This window comes from Hylobates moloch, unplaced genomic scaffold (assembly GCF_009828535.3).
Source record: "Hylobates moloch isolate HMO894 unplaced genomic scaffold, HMol_V3 SCAFFOLD_9, whole genome shotgun sequence".
Lineage (NCBI taxonomy): Eukaryota > Metazoa > Chordata > Mammalia > Primates > Hylobatidae > Hylobates > Hylobates moloch.
The window spans coordinates 100,567,438-100,580,609 of NW_026652284.1; the positions used below are offsets into that span (position 1 = coordinate 100,567,438).

General features: G+C 42.0%; 1 protein-coding gene across 1 annotated transcript in view; it reads left to right on the top strand.

The window, feature by feature from the left end:
* COL14A1 (collagen type XIV alpha 1 chain) overlaps positions 1-13,172 on the top strand; it is a 314,618-nt gene that overhangs the window by 264,416 nt on the left and 37,030 nt on the right. The gene's annotated exons all lie outside the window — the stretch shown is intronic.

Below are 13,172 nucleotides of genomic sequence, written 5' to 3' on the forward strand. Positions count from 1 at the left end.
TCCTTCAGGAGCTCTTTTAGGGCAGGCCTGGTGGTGACAAAATCACTCAGCATTTGCTTGTCTGTAAAGTATTTTATTTCTCCTTCACTTATGAAGCTTAGTTTGGCTGGATAGGAAATTCTGGGTTGAAAATTCTTTTCTTTAAGAATGTTGAATATCGGCCCCCACTCTCTTCTGGCTTGTAGAGTTTCTGCCGAGAGATCAGCTGTTAGCCTGATGGGCTTCCCTTTGTGGGTAACCCGACCTTTCTCTCTGGCTGCCCTTAACATTTTTTCCTTCATTTCAACTTTGGTGAATCTGACAATTATGTGTCTTGGAGTTGCTCTTCTCGAGGAGTATCTTTGTGGCGTTCTCTGTATTTCCTGAATCTGAATGTTGGCCTGCCTTGCTAGATTGGGGAAGTTCTCCTGGATAATATCTTGCAGAGTGTTTTCCAACTTGGTTCCATTCTTCCCGTCATTTTCAGGTACACCAATCAGATGTAGGTTTGGTCGTTTCACGTAGTCCCAAATTTCTTGGAGGCTTTGTTCATTTCTTTTTATTCTTTTTTCTCTAGACTTCCCTTGTCGCTTCATTTCATTCATTTCATCTTCCATCTGCGATACCCTTTCTTCCAGTTGATCGCATCTGCTACTGAGGCTTCTGCAATCTTCACGTAGTTCTCGAAACTTGGCTTTCAGCTCCTCCATCTCCTTTAAGCCCTTCTCTCCATTGGTTATTCTAGTTATCCATTCTTCTAATTTTTTTTCAAAGTTTTTAACTTCTTTGCTATTGTTTTGAATTTCCTCCCGTAGCTCAGAGTAGTTTGATCGTCTGAAGCCTTCTTCTCTCAACTCGTCAAAGTCATCCTCCATCCAGCTTTGTTCCATTGCTGGTGAGGAACTGCGTTCCTTTGGAGGAGGAGAGGTGCTCTGCTTTTTAGAGTTTCCAGTTTTTCTGCTCTGTTTTTTCCCCATCTTTGCGGTTTTATCTACTTTTGGGCTTTGATGATGGTGATGTACAGATGGGTTTTTGGTGTGGATGTCCTTTCTGTTTGTTAGTTTTCCCTCTACCAGACAGGACCCTCAGCTGCAGGTCTGTTGGAGTTTACTAGAGACCACTCCAGACCCTGTTTGGCTGGGTGTCAGCAGCGGTGGCTGCAGAACAGCGGATTTTCGTGAGACCACCAATTCAGCTGTCTGATAGTTCCTCTGGAAGTTTTGTCTCAGAGGAGTACCTGGCGCAGTGAGGTGTCAGTCTTTCCCTTCTGGGGGGGTGCCTCCCAGTTAGGCTGCTCAGGGGTGAGGGACCCACTTTAGGAGGCAGTCTGTCAGTTCTCAGATCTCCAGCTGCGTGCTGGGAGAACCACTACTCTCTTCAAAGCTGTCAGTCAGACAGGGACATTTAAGTCTCTGGAGATTCCTGCTGACTTTTTGTTTGTCTGTGCCCTGCCCCCAGAGGTGGAGCCTACAGAGGCAGACAGGCCTCCTTGAGCTGTGGTGGGCTCCACCCAGTTCGAGCTTCCTGGCTGCTTTGTTTACCTAAGCAAGCCTGGGTAATGGCGGGCGCCCCTCCCCCAGCCTCGCTGCCGCCTTGCAGCTTGATCTCAGACTGTTGTGCTAGCAATCAGCGAGACTCCGTGGGCATAGGACCCTCGGAGCCAGGCGCGGGATACAATCTCCTAGTGTGCCGTTTTCCAGGCCCGTTGGGAAAGCGCAGTATGAGGGTGGGACTGACCCGATTTTCCAGGTGCCGTCTGTTACCCCTTTCTTTGACTAGGAAAGGGAACTCCCTGACCCCTTGCGCTTCCCGAGTGAGGCAGTGCCTCGCCCTGCTTTGGCTCGTGCACGGTGCGCTTCACCGACTGTCCTGCACCCACTGTTTGGCACTCCCTAGTGAGATGAAAGCGGTACCTCAAGCAGAAATGCAGAAATCACCAGTCTTCTGTGTCGCTGGGGCTGGGAGCTGGAGACCGGGGCTGTTCCTATTTGGCCATCTTGGCTCCCAATTTGATTTTCTTCTTTGTGGCTCTAGATGGGTTTTATAAAATCCCAAGAAAGCCTTTGCACAATCAGCCACAGTAATGATGGTATATGCAACGGAGACTAAACAGATTATTTTGATAAAAATAGGAGCAACCACTATCATTACTTATTGAATATGTGCAGGTGCTTTGCAAATATGATGTTCTCTAGTCCTCAGAATAACTACGAATGCTAGGCATTGTTATCCCCATTTTACAGACAAAGAATCTAAAGCTCAGATAACTGAAGAAACAATGCCACACAGCTAGTAAGTGTTAGAGCCAGGATTTTAATCCATCTGCCTGGCTCCTACACTTCACTCTTTCTTTCCACAAAATTATATTAGTAAAGATCACCATAGGATTTTGTTACTGTGAGAAAATCTTTCTCAAAAGAGATATTTAATAAGCAGGACTTCAACATGGAAGATGTCTCGCCCAGCATTTCGGGGGCAATAGGAACCCAATGTGGGTTACTATCTTGATGAAGTAGACACTGATACTTCACCCATAAAAATATGGTTTATTGATCACTTTACACCTTTACCTGGAGAGTGGCACACCTGGGCACATCTGAGAAGAGAACATCTACTAGGACTTAGTAGTTTCCTGTTATTACTGACTATAAAGATACTTCTGGGTCAGGCGTGGTGGTTCACGCCTATAATCCCAGCACTTTGGGAGGCCGAGGCGGGTGGATCATGGCGTCAGGCGTTCAAGACAAGCCTGGCCAACATGGTGATACCCCGTCCCTACTAAAAATACAAAAAAAAAAAAAATAGCTGGGCATGGTGGCACGCACCTGTAATCCCAGCTACTCGGGAGGCTGAGGCAGGAGAATCACTTGAACCCAGGAGGTGGAGGTTGCAGTGCACTGAGATCACACCACTGCACTCCAGCCTGGGCAACAGAACAAGACTCCATCTCAGAAAAAAAAAAAAGATACTTCTGAAATTGTCTTTTTCTGGGACACAGGCATGGTACAAATAGTAACATCTGCTTTGCACCCTGGTTCTAACGCTGTCCTTCAGCGTCGGGACTTGCATTTTATATTGGTAAACCAGCAGTTTCCTAACTTAAGTCATCAGGTTGTTGTTTTGTGTTTTAATATACAGATTCCTGGACTTCAATCTCAGAGATTTGGATACAAAAGGTCTTAAGCGTGACTTAGGAATGTATAGTTTTTAAAAGCTTAATGATTCTGATAACCAGCTAGGTTTTGGAATTACTAGATAGTATATTGTGTGATACCTACTGATGTCAAAGTGATTTCTTTGCTAGACTGTTGCTGGTATTTTTGTTTGTTTGTTTTAATTCACTGAAGTCATCACTGCAGGTTACTAAAAATGTACATATGTTTATATTTATATATATATACACATTTAAATTATAAATGAATATGTATATATTCAAAATAGTTTATGTGGACTGCATGTTCTCACTTATAAGTGGGAACTGAACAATGAGATAACGTGGACACAGGGAGGGGAACAACACACGCTGGGGCCTGTTGAGTGGGGGTTGGGGAAGGAGAGCATTAGGAAAAATAGCTAATGCATGCTGGGATTGATACCTCGGTGACAGGTTGATAGATGCAGCAAACCACCATGGCACACATTTACCTATGTAACAAACCTGCACATCCTGCACATGCACTCTGGAACTTAAAAATAAAATAGTATATGTGGTACATATGCAAGATATGCAGGTTTGTTACATAGGTAAACATGTGACATGAGGGTTGGTTGTACAGATTATTTCATCACCCAGGTATTAAGCTATTAAGCCTAGTATACATTAATTATTTTTCCTGATTCTCTCCCTCCTCCCATCCTTCACCCACTGATAGGCCCCAGTGTGGGTTTTTTCCTTTTATGTGTCTGTATGTTCTCATCATTTAGCTCCCACTTATAAGTGAGAACATGCAGAACCTGGTTTTTCTGTTCCTGCATAAGTTTGCTATGGATAATGGCCTTCAGTTCCATCCATGTCCTTGCAAAGGACATGTTCTTGTTCTTTTTTATGGCTGCATAGTATTCTGTGGTGAATATGTACTACATTTTCTTTATCCAGTCTATCATTGATGGGCATTTAGGTTGATTCCATGTCTTTGCTATTGTGAATAGTGCTGCAATGAACCCACACATGCATGTGTCTTCATAATAGAACAATTTATATTCCTTTGGCCATATGCCCAGTAATGGGATTGCGAGGTTGAATGGTAACTCTGTCTTTAGGTCTTTGAGGAATCGCCACACTGCTTTCCACAATGGTTGAACTAGTTTACACTCCCACCAATAGTGTAAAAGCGTTCCTTTTTCTCCACAACTTCTCCAGCATCTGTCTTTTTGTTTAGTTTTGTGTTTAACTTTTTAATAATAGGCATTCTGACTGGTGTGAGATTGCATCTCATTGTGGCTTTAATTTTCATTTAATGATCAGTGATGTTGAGCTTTGTTTTTCATATGTTTGTTGGCTGCATTTATGTCTTCTTTCGAGAAACGTCTGTTCATATCCTTTGCCTACTTTTTAATGGAGTTGTTTTTTTTTTCTTGCAAGTTTGTTTAAGTCCCTTGGAGATGCTGGATATTAGGCCTTTGTCAGATGCATAGTTTGCAAAACTTTTCTCCCATTCTGTAGGTTGTCTGTTTAGTCTGTTGATAGTTTCTTTTGCTGTACAGAAGCACGTTAGTATAATTAGAGCCTATTTGTCAATTTTTGCTTTTGTTGCAGTTGCTTTTGGCATCTTTGTCATGAAATCTTTGCCCATTCCTATGTCCTGAATGGTATTGCCTAGATTGTCTTCCAGGGTTTTTATAGTTTTGGGTTTTATATTTAAATTTTTAATCCATCTTGAGTTAATATTTGTATATGGTATAAGGAAGGGGTCCAGCTTCAATCTTCTGCATATGGCTAGCCAGTTAACCCAGAACCATTTATTGAATAGGGAGTCATTTCCCCATTGCTTGTTTTTGTCAGGTTCCTCAAAGGTCGGATAGTTGTTGGTGTGTGGTCTTATTTCTGGCTTCTCTCTTCTGCTCCAGTGGTCTATGTGTCTGTTCTTGTACCAGTACCATGTTCTTTTGGTTACCATGCCTCTGTAATACAGTTTGAAGTCATGAAATGTGACGCCTCCAGCTTTGTTCTTTTTGCTTAGGATTGCCTTGGCTATAAGAATGAGATAATGTCCTTTTAAGTAACATGGATGGAGCTGGAGGCCATTTTCCTGAGGAAACTAACACAGGAACAGAAAACCAAATACCACATATTCTCACCTATAAGTGGGAGCTAAACGTTGAGTACATGTGGACACAAAGAAGGGAACAATGGACACTGGGACCTACTTGAGGCTGGAGGGAGAGAGGAGGATGAGGATCAAAAAACTACCTACTGGGTACTATGCTTATTACCTGGGTAGCAAAATAATCTGTATAACAGACCCCTGTGACATGCAATTTGCCTGTATAACAAACCAGCACATGTACCCCGAACCTAAAAAAAAAAAGTTTAAAAATAAATGAATAAGTAAATGAAATAAAAATAGTATATGTATATATATAATATATAAATAGATGTATATGTTTATCTGTGCATATATACATATACGTTTTTAATGTGTGTGTGTGCATGTTTGTGTTACTGAAAATTCCCCCATGTAACCCAATGCAAGGATTGATCCCGGATCTCTAGCCTGGAACAGTGTTTGCAGAGTGTGTGGCTTCTAGTTGCTTGGCCTCTTAATCTGGTGGTTGGTCTTAATCCTTTGCTGCAAGAAGCAGCCTTATTTCTTATGGCTAGCTGCCACACTAGTCTGCTTACAGAAGTCCAGAGCCATGCCACAGGGTTGAAATGGTGCAATGGGGGTTTCTTCAAGCATTTCTCTAACCCTGACTGCTTGAGCCTGGCCCGTTTCAACAAATTCATCTGTTGCCAGCTGCTTACAGACCCCACTCTACCCAAGAGTGTAGCGTCAGTTGAATGACCTTAACAATTGGCCAGAATTTTAAAGTTAGTATCATGACCTACCATTGTCAGCTTCAAAGAAGATGTGAATGAAGAATATTACAATTGAGTCACTGGTTCTAAGCAGTATTTCTGCTGGCTACAGAAACAAGTATTCTCCTTTCTGACTTGATTTTCAGTTGCAACACTATTTGTGGGCAGGTCAGTTTTTTTACAGACCATAGGCACAGCACCTAGAAACTATAAATTTTTAAAAAGCCTACCAAAAAATGTTTAGAAACTTGAAAAAAACACATATATTTGTTCTACAGTATGGAAAAGAAAACTGCAAAAATGGAAATTAAGAAATGTTTAATTAAATGTCTGTATAACAATATGGTTTGCCAATTTCAGCCATGGTTACATTTAGTATTTATTCAAATATTAGTGATTTTGAAAGCAAATTGTGAGTTAGATATAGTTTGGCTGATAAATCATAGCCAACCATAACTTCATAAGTTGCTCATAGGCAAATGTTTTTAAAAACAAATTATAAGAATCCTTTCAAGTTTTTATGGCAAGAATTATTTTTAATGTGGACTATGGGTGCATATTAATATTTTGAGGTAGGAATATTAAGAAGGAAAAATGCCTAGAGCTATTCATGTTATTTAAAAAAATCCCTGTCTGTGGGTGATTAATTTCATGCATTTTTAAAAAAAGTCAGCCTAAGTGAATTCACATATTATGCTTATTATTTAACCTTCTGTTTCCTAATATTCATTGTACATTGCTTAATTAAGTGTTCTGCTGTTTGTTTGTTTGTTTGTTTGTTTTTGAGACTGAGTCTCACTCTGTTGCCTAGGCTGGAGTGCAGTGGTATGATCTTGGCTCACTACAACCTCCACCTCCTGGGTTCAAGCAATTCTCCTGCCTCAGCCACTTGAGTATCTGGGCTTACAGGCGTAAGCTACCACACCCAGCTAGTTTTTGTGTTTTTAGTAGAGGTGGGGTTTCGCCATGTTGATCAGGCTGGTCTCGAACCCCTGACCTCCAGTGATCCACCCTCCTCAGCCTCCCAAAGTGCTAGGATTACAGGCATGAGCCACCGCACCTGGCCACATGTTCTGCTTTATATGAGGATGCTTAATCTCTAAACACACATCTTAGATTAGCTCCCTGGTGTAAAATGGAAAATTTATAGATATAGAAAGGTTTTGGGACATGCAAGTTCTTTTTTAGCTGTTAATAGTTGAAGATCATTCAATGAGCTTTGATTATAGTTAAGCTGAATGACACAGCTAGAATTTTCCCATTAATTTACCCTACAAAATGCAGATATTTTACAAAATTTTTCTTTTCACCAAGTTTATTGCTTTTATATAAAAAGCTTCTGCTACTGCTGCTCACCCTGAAATGAAGATGTGAGACGAAGGGCCTGAACCCTGCTCTTTTAAGAATTGACTGGCTTGCCCAGTGAGAGCTGTAACATGCAGTGGTGTGTGAATAGGGAGACTCATGTCGTGGACCCAACCATTCTGATTACTTGACTTAAATTCCACCTCTTCTGTGAAAATGTCTCTGTGTCCCCAAGCCTGGGTTAGGTGCTCTTCCTAGATGTTCCCATTGGAACTCTATAGTCTCTCAGCATAGCACACTGTTGGTTTCTTTGCATTGTTTGACTATCCTCAAAACTGTAAACTCTTAGAAGAGTGGCTGTCTTGTTCATCATTGTCTACCTACAGCCTAGCAGAATCCCCAGCATGTAGTACCTGTACAGGTATTTCTGGATAATATGACAAATGCAAGGCTAGCAAATAAAAAATCTTTCAAAGGCAAATTTACTGGTGTCATTCAAGAGTTTAAAAATAAAACTATTTTATGAGATGGAAAGTATGAAGATCTTTACTTTTCTAGGGTTAAGAAGAAATTTTAGAAAAAATGGCTTTGTGTTTTTGAAATGGTGTTAAGGCTAATATCCTTTTAGTTATCACAATTTATAATAAGAAAATTTTAATTTGAGATAAAGCAAGCAGATAACTCACAGTAGACTTAAAAATACCTTTGTTCTTGGTTGGGTGCAGTGGTTCATGCCTGTAATCCCAGCACTTTGGGAGGCCGAGGCAGGTGGATTACTTGAGGTCAGGAGTTTGAGACCAGCCTGGCCAACACGGCGAAATCGTGACTCTACAAAAAATACAAAAATTAGCCGGGTGTGGTGGTGCATGTCTGTAATCCCAGCTACTCAGGAGGCTGAGGCAGGAGAATTTCTTGAGCCTGGGAGGCGGAGGTTGCTGTGAGCCGAGATTGTGCCACTGCACTCCAGCCTGAACGACAGAGTGAGTGAGACTCTATCTCAAAAAACAGAAACAAAAACAAAAACTCACCTTTGTTCTTGAACAAATTTGTTCTTTGTTCTTGAACCATTATATCTAAAAGTGTTTAGTTGTTCATGACAGTCCATGAAAAAAGTGCCAGAATAAAATGCATTGTAGTGGATGCTGTTGGTGCCCGGATTGGACCCCCTTTACTTGGCAGGTGAACTACACCACCAGCTGCTATGGTGCTGACTGCTAACAACTCATAATTGTCCCCTTCTCCAGATAATTGCCCTTGGAAATGTTATCTTGGCCCTCAGTCAATGACTAACTGATTTGGTTCATAGACTCTTACTGTGAGTCAACTCTGATGTGTAATTCACACTCCAGAGCTCCCCATGGGATCAGGCAGAAGTTTAGATAACTCACTACTCTACCTAACCTCTTCCCTGTCCCTACCCCGCTTCCTTCACTACCTTACAGGTTTCTTCCAAGAACACTCCTGCAATAAGTCAAATACACAAGGATCTGGGTCTGCTTCTAGGATCCTAACCCTAAGCTTTTACTACAATGAAATTTCAGCTTCTGAGAGTAGGATGACTCCTGATGTCTTTTCGACTTGCTTGCAGACGGTTCAAGAGCAAGGAGAATGACACCAGCATTCCCCTCACCTATACATTTCCAGACTCATTCTACATGTGATTCATGCTTATTTCTTCAATATGATAAGTAGAGCAGGAGCCTCAATCTTATTCAAATTAAGTATTTATTAGTGCAGTACCTTTTTTTTTTTGAGATGGAGTCTTGCTTTGTCACCCACTGGAGTGCAGTGGTGCAATCTTGGCTCACTGCAGCCTCCACCTCCCAGGTTCAAGTGATTCTCGTGCCTCAGCCTCCCAAGTAGCTGGGATTACAGGCATAAGCCATCAAGCCTGGCTAAGTTTTGTATTTTTAGTAGAGACAGGGTTTCACCATGTTGGCCAGGCTGGTCTCAAACTCCTGACCTCAGGTCATCTGCCCGCCTCAGCCTCCCAAAGTGCTGGGATTACAGGCATGAGCCACTGCACCTGGCCACGTGCCGTACCTATTTTGTGTCAGTAATGTGTTAAGAAAGTTTTAGGAATGTAGCAATGAATAAAACATAATTTTCTGCCTTCAAAAGAAGAAGAGAAAGAAGAAATTCCAACTTTTGAGGATACTGTTTAGGTAGAACTTAAAGCAAACAAACATCTTATCCAGTCTCTGCTTTATTTGTTTTTTTGAGACAAAGTCTCACTCTATCACCCAGACTGGAGTGCAGTGGTGTGATCACAGCTCACTGAAGTTTCAACCTTCCGGGCTCAAGCAATCCTCCAGAGTAACCGGGACTACAGGCGCAAGCCACCACGCAGAGCTATTTTTTAATTTTAATTTTTTTTTTTTTGGTAGAGATAGGGGTGTAGGGGTGTCTCTATGTTGCCCAGGCTAGTCTTGAACTCCTGGGCTCAAGCGATCCTTTTGCCTCAGCCTCCCGAAGTGCTAGGATTACAGGCGTGAGCCACCACACCCAGCTGCAGCCTCCACTTTTGATTTGATCACACTGAATCACTAGCCCTTTCACCAAATTAAGCTCATATGTAGGAGCAACATTTCATCCTTCCAGATGATATGCACATGATGTCCATAAATCAAGTAAATTCAAACCTCTTCACAAGAGTATCCTCCCAGGGTCATAGATGAGAGCACTGACAGACTGTTGTTTTTTAAACTCCTTCTCACATGATTGGGAGAGGGGATAAATGTGTTATTTCCTGCTGTTCTTCCTTGGAACAATGCAATTTTCTGCAGTTTCTTTTCTGCAGCTTGCCTCCTTCTGTGAAAAAGATTCCCCTCACTTGTTTTTGGAATGTTTCCCCGCTGGACACAGCCTGGCAGAGACTTGGGGAGAACTCCGCAGTAACGCTGCGGTTTTGGTTGCTGGGCGGTTGTGTTGGCCACCGGTCCTCTGTGGGCTCACGCATAGGTGCATGTTCACTCCCCACCCAGTGCTGGAAGAGTTTTAAAGCAGGAAGCAAAAGATGCCTTTTTGGAAATGTCTCCTTAAGTTAGTGAATATGTGCCCAAGGTCCATTTTTCTAAGAACTTTATCTCAGAAATAAGAATATATTATTATAAACTTATAAACTTATTTAAAAAAATTAGTTAGGTTTTCTTTCAGCTCTCTCTTGGCCCCAGGTTTTCTCACTAGTAATATGAAGGAGTTAGAATGGATGAGTTCTAATATCCTGTTCATCCATCGCATACTCTGATTGCTGTTTGCCCTTCTTCGTGGACATGCTACATTTAAACTCCATTTAACATAATTTATTGGCCGGGTGCAATGCTCATGCGTTTAATCCCAGCACTTTGGGGAGTTAAGGCGTGCAGACTACTTGAGCCTAGGAGTATGAGACCAGCCTGAGCAATGTGACAAAACCCTATCTCTACAAAACATACAAAAATTAGCCAGGCATAGTAGCACATGCCTATAGTCCCAGCCACGTGGGAGGCTGAGGTGGGTGGATTGCATGCATCCAGGAGATCAAGGCTGCGGTGAGTCGTGATTGTGCCACTGCACGCCAGCCTGGGTGACAGAGCAAGACTGTCTCAAAAAAAAAATAACATAGTTTATTTCAACTTATATCAGCATTAATTTGTATTGTTTAGTTAGCAGGTCTAAGGACCTGTGTATGTGTGTGTGTAAAGTAATCTGTATCAGGGTTTATCAATACTAACATTTTTGACTGAAGTGAAAGAATATAAGTAGTAGTAAAAATAAAATACTAACATATTTCAAGATTGGACAGCAATTATAATAAACAACCCTAAAATCTCAGTGGTTTAATGCAATAAAATGAAATAGAATGAAAGTTCATTGCTTGTTCACAATCCAGAGCTGTCAGCAAGGGTGGGTGGAGGAGTGGGGGGTAGGGAGTCTGTGCTCCACACAGTCATTTAGGAACTCAGGGTCTTTCCATCTTGGAACACTCTCATCTTCAACATTTGGCCTTTAAGGTTGCTCCAGAGTGAGAAAATAAAGTGTGAAATCACCCACTGGGAATTTTTATGAGCTAAAACCTCATACTAGCCCCCTGAAACTAGTCCCTTTTCATTGGCCAGAATTCAGCCATGTGTTCTGAGCATGTGGCTCAGAACATGTGGCTCCAGCATAATTGCGAAGAGGGTGCAAAACAGCTAAGCAATGTGCCTAGGCAGGAAAGGAAAACCACAAATATTGGTGAGCCCAGGCATCCTCTGCCTTATCTGGTTTCTGACTTGCTGGCATTCTGAGGTTGGGAGTGTGGCAAAGGGCCTTGCTGACCAGTGTTTCTCCTCCACACTCGTCCTACCCCTGTGTATTATTATTCTCAGGCTGCTAATAAAGACGTACCCGAGACTGGGTAATTTATAAAGGAAAGAGGTTTAATTGACTTACAGTTTCACATAGCTGGGGAGACCTCACAATCATGGCAGAAGGCAAAGGAGGAGGAAAGTGACGTCTTAGATGACGGCAGGCAAGAGAGCATGTGCAGGGGAACCCCATTTATAAAACCATCAGATCTTGTGAGACTTGTTCACAATCATGAGAACATCATGAGAAAGACCAGCCCCTATGATTCAGTTACCTCCCACTGTGTCCCTCTCATGACATGTGGGAATTATGGGAGCTACAATTTAAGATGAGATTTGGGTGGGGACACAGCCAAACCTTATGACCCTGCCTTTGCGCCACCTCTCACACTCTCCCAACTCACATACCATTTCCTTTCCGTAAGCCTTATCATTGCTGTCTTTTATTTGACACCTTGAGGTAGGGAGACATAATGTGAGTCTGGACAGACCTAAAAGATGGATTTTCTGTCGGGCGTGGTGGCTCATGCCTGTAATCCCAGCACTTTGGGAGACCAAGGCAAGCAGATCACCTGAGGTCGGGAGTTCGAGACGAGTCTGACCAACATGGAGAAACCCCATCTCCACTAAAAATACAAAATTAGCCGGGCATGGTGGCGCATGCCTGTCATCCCAGCTACTTCGGAGGCTGAGACAGGAGAATCACTTGAACCTGGGAGGGGGAGGTTGCGATGAGCCGAGATCACGCCATTGCACTCCAGTGTGGGCAACAAGAGCGAAACTCCGTCTCAAAAAAAAAAAAAAAAGGATGGATTTTCATGGTAAAATAAGTGGAAAAGACAGCTCACTGGACAAGTGGCAAGAATGTCAGAAAGGGAATTGGGAGAGTCTGCAAAGATGCCAGGAGAAGTTTGAGTTGGTTTGAGATGGAAAATAATTACTCCATTGGGACACCAATTCCGTGGTGAAAATTAAGTTTCTCCCTGTAGTAACAGGTGGTGTTTGGAAAAAGTTTTATGAAATTTTATGAATATGATAAAATTCAGATTGAAGATTCTCTCAAATTAACTGCTTTGGAAAGGCCACCATTCACAATTAAGAGCTATAAACATTTAGGAGTAAGTCATCCCAACTCTTATAGTTTTTTTAACACTTAACATAAAAATAACACACATACATATATATTCTATAATTTAGGAAGATGTTTTTATAAAGAACATCACTTGCTTTCTGCCTTAAATCCTTCCACCAGGGAATGAGGAGCAAACACGTGCTCATTTGTAAGCCCACGATGACACTCAGTAAATCTGCCCAGTAGTCAAAGCTCAATCATTGCCACAGGAAATCCTCCCAAATCTCCTTCCGCTTACTCCTGAAGTTGCAGACTTTCAGATACTGTAGTACTCCTAATGAAAGACAGATCCCTCTGATAGAGATTCCCTGCCCAAGACTCTCTTATGTCATGAAAGACACTAATTCATCTTTTCATCTGGTCCTTAATGACCAATAATGGATCCTCTTCCCATTTGTTAGGCTTAGTT